Below are 8,431 nucleotides of genomic sequence, written 5' to 3'. Positions count from 1 at the left end.
ACATGGCAGCCCCCCTGACACCCCCCACCCAGCAGACACACATGCACCCCCACCCCACCCGGCTTCCATGTTGTTGTTGTTATTGTTGTTGTCTGTGCGTGACGTCACAACAGGAAACAGGACGAGGTGTAAAAACGGTGATAAGAAGAACGTATATTTAAAAAGAAAAAAAAAAGAGAGACATTAAGAGCGAGACTGGAGGATTGTTGCAGTCAAGAAATAAACTGAAACTGTTGGCAGATGTGACGAGGCAGTGACGCAGTGAATGGCAGTGCAAAATGAACAAATCGCAAAGAGGAAGTTTTCGTGTCCAGTGTGAGATGAAAAACATTGATAATAAATCCGCGTTATATATACAAAAATTTTTCGTTGGTTTATGAATGTTACTGTTGATGGAAGTAAGTGTAGTGAAATATACATATATATTTTGTCAAATTTTAGGCAGAGACTTATGGGTATGAGAGTCGTAAAAAATACAGCGGAATGTGATATGCGATTCTCGGTCTTCTGGTACAGTGTCACGAGGCTCAAACTTAGGTCACAAAGACTCAGGGTTACGACCTTATTGGTCATTATTGTTATATCCGATGGTACTCATGTTGTAATTAAGATTTGTGTGTATATTGGTTTATTGAATGATGAACGAAAATAAAAACCACATGACTGATTTATGTGAAAATTTAGACATAAAGTATGGTAGGTATTTTGGAAAGTTGGGTGTAATTTTTTAATATAATGTCCAATAGGCTCGGAAGATTTTTTTTAATTTTATTTTTATTTTTAATTTTATATATACTGTGTACGAGAGACCCTCAGGTTTGCATATCACATGTCCCCTTATACACACAGACATTATTTTTTTATGAAAATATATTATAGATTTTTTTCTAAATGATGAGTTTTGGCCAGAAATATGGATGTATGAGAATGTTTATGTTTGTATAAGCCAAATATGGATCGTAAATATAAAACTTATTATATTTTTCCATTACTATAGAAAATGGGATGCCGACCGCCCCCTTCCCCCTTCCCATAAACCCCCTTATCCCAGTTTAAATACAAAATAAAGGGGGGGTCGGTTTGCCCCATTTTCACATCTTGCCCCCCTAAACACACTCCCCCCTCCCCTACCCCCCCTTTTACCCCCACAGGACTGGACCTACTTTTCGCCAAATGTGTTTATAGGATTTTATGATAGATTAAAAGAAAAGTAAATGTTTCTTTGTAAAGCAAACTTGTACAGATTTTTTTTTTCTTCTTTTTTGTCTATGGAGAGAAAGAGAAAAATATTATTGCTGTATAATTTCCCGTGACTGCTACTGTATGTTATATTGGCAGTTGTATGTATGTATGTAAATATTAATGAAAAAGGTGAACGTTATCCAGATCTCGTTTTCTTCCGTCCTCCATTTTCGTTATCCATTTTGTTGAACGTATGGTTAATTGTTTCATTATTTGTTATTTTGATTATTTAATGTTCAGGCCATGTTTATCTCTTCTTGCTTTATGGATCCTGCCGCACCTCATCCTGTGGTGGGTGAAAGAGGTATGGATGATGATGATGATGATTGATGATGATGATGATGATGATGATTATTATTATTATTTTCCATTCAGCACAACCCCCCTAGTCTGTTAAACAATATTGATGAAGGCCAACCAAGAATGAACAGAATATGATAAGCACACGTAGAAGATAGCAGCTAAATATAAAGAATGAAAAGACATATCTCCTCAGTAAATCATCTCGGACACCAACTATTCATCCCTCAAGAGTGTTGAGTGTGGCTGAATTTTTGTCCTTTTTACCCTAACTTGTCTAAAATTGCCATTGCTCTGTACTGAATACCGAGTTGTAACAAGAGCTTAACACTAGAATATGCTGCTTGTCACGAAGAAGTGGAAAGGATGAAGGGCTTTTGTATAATTTTGCCCCTGAGTTATAGGAAATCGGCCGCAAAAGGATGAAAATTGGGCTAAGTTAAGCGGGGAAAGGAAAAAAAAGTTATAATAGGCAAATTTGTAAAATTTATACACATATAGGTCTGGGATGTCTTTCCATTCGCGCCTCTGATCCCCTTTGAAGTGGTTTATGGTGAGTGCTTGAACTGTTGACTTTGCAGGGTGTTCCAGTCTGACTCGTGCAGTTTGTTGCTTTCTCAGACTCCTTTGGCTACCTGGAGATGTAAGTTGTGTCCTCTTGTTCATACACTGAGGGAGGGTTACAGCAAGTTAGAGCTCTAATTTGTGTCTAATTGTTCCTTCACTGAGGGAGGAATGAAGCACTCTGGAGCTCTATTTTGTGTCTAATTGTTCCTTCACTGAGGGAGGGAGGGTGCAATATTTTCCCCGGACACATGTATACTTTCAGTCTGTCATATCTGTGCCTTTCCTGCTGTATATCCAGGTTGCAAGTTGGCTTCAGTTGATCCATCGAAATTCCTTCTACTTATTCCTTCCTGCTTTTATGTCCTTGTCTTCAGCTGATTGAATAGTTTTGATAGTTACAACCTTCCTTATACCAAACAACCATGAAAGGACCCGGCTACAAAGAGAGAGAGAGAGAGAGAGAAACCTATTTGTATTAGTAAATTTTAAATCCTTTGCGCATTGATTCGGGTCTAATATTGCAATCCTGTATCGTGCATCCTCTTTAATGTGTCTCATGTATTTCCTTCCTGTTCCGTATGCCTCCTGCGTCATTTTCTTTGCGTATTTCCTGTCTCCGTTTTCCTCCATTTTACCCTAGACTCATTTTTTCCTACGCATTTCCGTCCTGTTTTTGTATCTGTAGTCCTCTTCATGCGTATTCCCCAATTTGTTTTCCCACTATCGCAACGGCTAACGCTTTGATTCGATGTGTGTGTGTGTGTTTGTGTGTGTGTGTGTGTGTGTGTCCTTGCTGCCTCCAGACGATTTTATTCAGTTTAGGAAGGACCACAGGGTAGCAGTGAAGGGATTAATAAACGCTAAATCAGACACCAGTATTGCGGGGAAAAAATCCTGAGCCGAATGAAACCGTCTGAATATAAAAGGAATGAAAACAGACTGCATAAAATCGTCTGAAGATGAGTTAGTGAAGAGGATATTAGTGGATTCAGTGGGTTAATATTCTCCCCGGCTGACTAAAATCGTCTGGCGGAAGGCAAAGCGCACACATACATATTCACACACACGTACAAATACTTGCATACCCATACATACAGACATACTTGCATACACACACATACATACAGAGAGAGAGAGAGAGAATTTACCCACCAACCACCCCCTTAGGCAACACTACTACCACAATCACCCACCCATCCACCACCACTACCACCACAATCTCAGTCGTACTAACCACAATCGCAACCACCATCTGTAATTACCTCCATCGAAAAAAAAAAAAGGCTTCGGCATGGGTCGTAGCACCTTTTGAGCCACTACTTGTCCTTGTAACTCCCTATACTTGTACTCCTTAACCCCTTCGTAACCTAATTCTTGCTGCCTCCTGAAGGTTTTGTTTGGCTTAACGACCTCTCTCTCTCTCTCTCTCTCTCTCTCTCTCTCTCTCTCTCTCTCTCTCTCTGACACCCCTCACCAACCAAAAACGGGGAAAAAAAAAAAAAACTAAGTACATCCGGCGACACCTTGCAACTCCTCCCGCTATTGACCGTACAAAAAAAAAGTACAGAAAAGCAAAAAGAAATAAAAATAGTACAGAAAAATGCTCTTCCTGTCATTATTTTTATTTTATTTTATTTTTTTATTTATTTTAGTATTTGGTTTTTCCTTTTCGACCAGTTTGTGGACGTGAGCCAGAAGCAAGTGTTATTTTTCACCCCAGGAAGCATAAATCTTCGTTCAACATAATTGCCAATTAGGTTTTTCTTCTGTTTTTGGCTTTTTTTTGCATAATTGTTCGTATCTTTTTATATTTTTTAAAAGGATGGAGTGGATGACCTTTCTGAAATTTTAACCAGTTGAAACCAATTAAAATTTATTAGTATTACTACCACTGCTACTACTACTGCCCTTGCTACAACTACAGATTATTATTATTATTATTATTATTATTATTCACCAGTTCTCCCTAGGCCTAGACGATTTCATTTAGCCTAAGGGAGACTTTCAAACTGGAGGGGTTAGCTACAGCCTTAATTCACTCCTTCACTGCAACATCTCCTTCCTAAGCTGAATAAAATCGTCTGGTAGTGAGAACAGAAATTACGGCGTCGGACCAAAGGGGTTTTAAAATATGTGCGGCGTAAGAAAGTAATAGGCATCTTAGAGAAAGTGTGAGGTGTTAAAATAGGAGAATTATAATCAAGTAAAGGTGTGAGGAAATTTGAAAAAGTGGGTATTAGAAAGTATGCATGGTAAAGTGTGAGGTGTTGAAGAAGTAAAGGAAAATATATTACACACACACACACACACACACACACACACACACACGAAGTATAAAATTAGGAAATGATAATGAATGAGAAAGAGTTGAAGGTGTTCGGGGGAGAAAAAATATTAGGAAAAAATAAAATAAAATACATATTAAAAAGTGTAAGAAGGAAATTAAGAAAAAAAAAAACAAAAAAATATAGGAAAAATTAAAGTATATAAAAGAAAAGAAAATATATATAAGTAAAAAAATAAAAAAATATAAAGACAAGGATAAATATAAGTAAGTGGTGATGCGAGTGAAAGTGTAAGGGATGTTAAAGGATTGGAGTACTTGTGGATGCGGAGTTGGTCTGGAGTGGACTGCCAGGCGTCGGAACAACCCAAAATAACTGGATTACTATATACAAAGCAGCCTCCACACTCACCCCTACCTAACCCTGACACCCTAGCCCCCCCAACCTACCCATACCCCTTTACCCCATCTTCAGTCAACCTGACACATCACCACCCCACCCATCCCTACATCACACTCTCCTACCCCACTCCATTGCCCCACCACCCCACCTCTCGTTACCTCACCAACCTCACCTTCACCCAACCCAGCATCACCCTTCTCCCTATCCATCACCCTTCCTCACCCCACCTTATCTTACCCATTCTCACCTCCACCTCAGTTCACCTCCCCTCACCCTCCACCCTGCGTTTTTGGTTTAAGAGATGCTTGTTCTTTATACATTTAGTCTTCCACCACGAGATACGCCCTTTAAGATGAGTAAAATCGTCTGGAGGTAACGAATAGGCTAAACATTGAAAAATCGTCTGAAGGCAGGATGAATATACACTGAGTTGGATATCATCGTACTGAAAAGATTAATATAGATTCTTTATTCCCCTTTACTACCTAAGCAGTTTTCTAAGCTGGGTCGGATAGGGGTTTTTAGTAAATTTGTAAAATCGTCGAGGTTAGATTACTTAGCCCCTTATTCTTTGACTTCGATGCCAGTCACGAAGAAGTGCTGCGAGAAAGTTGTCGAGTCGCAGTATTTTATTTTTTTATTTACCTTTTGGCCACAGCTACGGAAAAATTGACTGCAAGAAGGGCGAAATTTGGACCAAGTTAGACTGAAAAAAGTGTGCCTATATTTTGTAGTGGGTTCAGAGGGTTCGAACTCCGCTTCATCAGTTTCGAACCCCAAACGTGGATAGGGATTATTTACCGCGACTGTACGCTGGATAGAGAGGGAGGGAGGGAGGGCGTGTGGGTGGCCTCCTTGCTAACTCCCTCCCTTCCTTCCTTATCACCACCATCTTCACTGCTTCCTCTCTCTCTGTCTCTGTCTCTCTCTCTCTCTCTCTCTCTCTCTCTCTCTCTCGTCATCATCATTCCTCCCTCCCTCCTACCCTTTCATTTACTGTATCATTTTCATCTCTTGTTTCCTCTGTTCTTCTCATCATTATCTATCACCGCCTCTTCCTTCTTCCCTTCTTTCACTTCCCCTTTTCTTTTCCTTTCCTGATTTCATTAACTTTCACCTTTCATATTTTATCGTTTCCTCCACTTCCTCTCCTTAATCTTTTTCCTCCTTTCCCCTTCTTCATTCAGTTCTCTTGATTTCTCTTTCTTTACCTTACCTCCCTTCCTTCCTTTGTTTTCTCAGTTTGTACTTCATTACTTTCTTCCCCCCCCCTCTCTCTCTCTCTCTCTCTCTCTCTCTCTCTCGTCTTCCTTCATATCTTCTCTTCCCTCTCCCCACCTTCATATTCTCTTTCCTCCTCGTTCCTTCAACAAATAGCCTCTCCACTTCCTCCCCCCTTCTTCCTCCTTTTTCCCCTCCTCCCTCCCAGTCTTTCTTCCTTTCATCTCTTCCTTCTCTACCCCTCCCTCCCATTTTCCTCTCACTCTCCTTTTCGTCATCGTCCTTCCCTCTTCTTCCTTCTTCCTCCCTAGTTTCTTTCTTTGTCACTCTTATCATACTCCTCCCTTCCCTCCCCCTTCGTCTGTTCTCCTTCCCCTTACATTCCATTTTACCATTCCCTTTCCTCCCCTCTCCATTCCGCTTACCTCCCTTCTCCCTTCTCTTTTCTTTCTTTCCCTTCCTCTCATTTCTCCTCCCTCCCCCACCGCACCATCATTTTCCTTCCTCCCGTCTCCCTTCCCCTCCTTTCTCTTCCCATTCTCTCTTGTTCCTCCCCCTCATCCTTTCTCCTCCTCCTCCTCCTCAAACACCTCGCTTCCCCCCGCTTCCCTTCTCCTTCATTACTTCCCCTTTTCCTTTCTACTGCTACCCATCCTCTCTCCCGCCCTACCCCTTCCCTTCTCCCTTCTTCACTCCTTCCCCACTTCCTTCCAACCTCCTGCATTCCTGTATCATCACATTCTTCCTCTGTCTGTACTCCTCTCCCCTCCCCTTTCATAACCCCTTCCACCTCTTCTCTACCCTCCCCTTTCCTTCATCATCCCTCTTGATCTCCATCCTCATCTCTCACTCCCCCACCCATCGGCCTTTCCCTTCCCTGTCTCCCCCTCCCTTTCCCTCCTTCCCTCCCTACCTCTTCCACTATCCCTCCTCTCCCTTTCCCCTCTCCCTTTCTCTTCCACTCCCCTTCCTTCTCCCTTCCCTAAACTATCCTTTCCTCCCTCCACCGGCCTCCCGCCTTCCCTCCTTCATCTCCTCATCCTTCTTTCCGTCATCCTCCCCCTCGCCTTGACTCCTCCCTTCTCCTCCTGTTCCCACTCCTCCTCTCTTTACCTATTCTTTCCTCCCTGTCCCCTCTCCCCCTCTCTTCACCTATTCTTTCCTCCCTGTCCCCTTCTTCTGTAGCTTTCCCTCCCCTTTTCCTCATTCCTTTGGTCTGCTGTATTCTTCCTCCCTTTTCCCCTCTCTCAGCCTTCTCTCCCCCTTCTTCCTCTTCCTCTCCCTCTTGATTTCTCTCTCCTCTCCCCTTTCTCCACTGTTCCCCCTCCTGGCTCCCTCTTCCCCATCCCATCCTCTCCTTCCTTCCTCTCTCTTTCCTCCCTCCACAGGCCCCTCTTCCCTCCCCTCCCCTTCCTGTCATCCCTTCATCCACATTCCTTCTCTTCCCCACTCCTGCTTCTCTTCCTTCCCCCTCTCCTCCTTCCTCCGTTTTTCTCCCTCCCTCTTTGCTCCTCCTCCCTCCTTCACTGACCTCTCCATTCCTCCTCATCCTCCCCCCTCCCTCCCTTCCCATCCAATCCTTTTCTCTTTCGTATAAAATTTTACATGTCATTTTTCTGTGTTGCATGGTGATCCTTCATCATTTTTTCCTGCCGGCATCGACTGGAGGTTATCATAGTCTAGGTATTCTGGGTGGTTAAGGAAGCTCCCTAACACCTCTTCCTTAACGATTTATTTCTGGATGGGTCTGGCTCTCATTTTGTACGCTATTCATTCAGAGTGAGATGATACTAGAGTGATTTAAATAACACAGAAAAGGACGGCAGTATGTAATCAAATAAATAGCTAAGGAAGAGGTGCTAGGGATCTTCCTTTACCTACGAGAATACCGGCCATAGTCTTCTCTACAACAAACAACCCTCAGAGGACTATTAGGTCTGTTGCTGTTTGCTGTTCTCTGTACTCTCCTTTTTTTCTCCTCTCCATCCCTTTCCCTTTCTTCCTTATCTTCCTCACTCCTTCCCTCCCCTCCCATCCCTCCAGTTCCTGCCCTTCAACTCTTTTCTTCCTTCCACCTGCCTCTTCCTTTCCCCTCCACATTCCTTCACTTGCCCCCCTCCTCACCGTACCCCCTCCTGTTCCCCATCCCCTTCCTCTTTTCTCCCTCCTCACCGTACCCCCTCCTGTTCCCCATCCCCTTCCTCTTTTCTCCCTCCTCCTCTTCTTCTCCATGTATTACACGCGACCCCCTCTCTGCTTCCCCCTTCCCCTCCCCACCCCTCCATCTCCCCCACCCCCTCTCTCTTCCACACCCCCATGTCCCTCCCCATCCTCCCCCACCCCGCCCTCCTTCCTACCACCTATTGCTTCCCCTCTCCCTAACTCCCTCCCTCCCACATCCCATCCACCCTTCC

The sequence above is a fragment of the Coenobita brevimanus genome, chromosome 107 (genome assembly GCF_032717465.1).
Source record: "Coenobita brevimanus isolate Jiangsu-jjx chromosome 107, ASM3271746v2, whole genome shotgun sequence".
Lineage (NCBI taxonomy): Eukaryota > Metazoa > Arthropoda > Malacostraca > Decapoda > Coenobitidae > Coenobita > Coenobita brevimanus.
Note: the sequence above shows the minus strand (reverse complement) of the source record.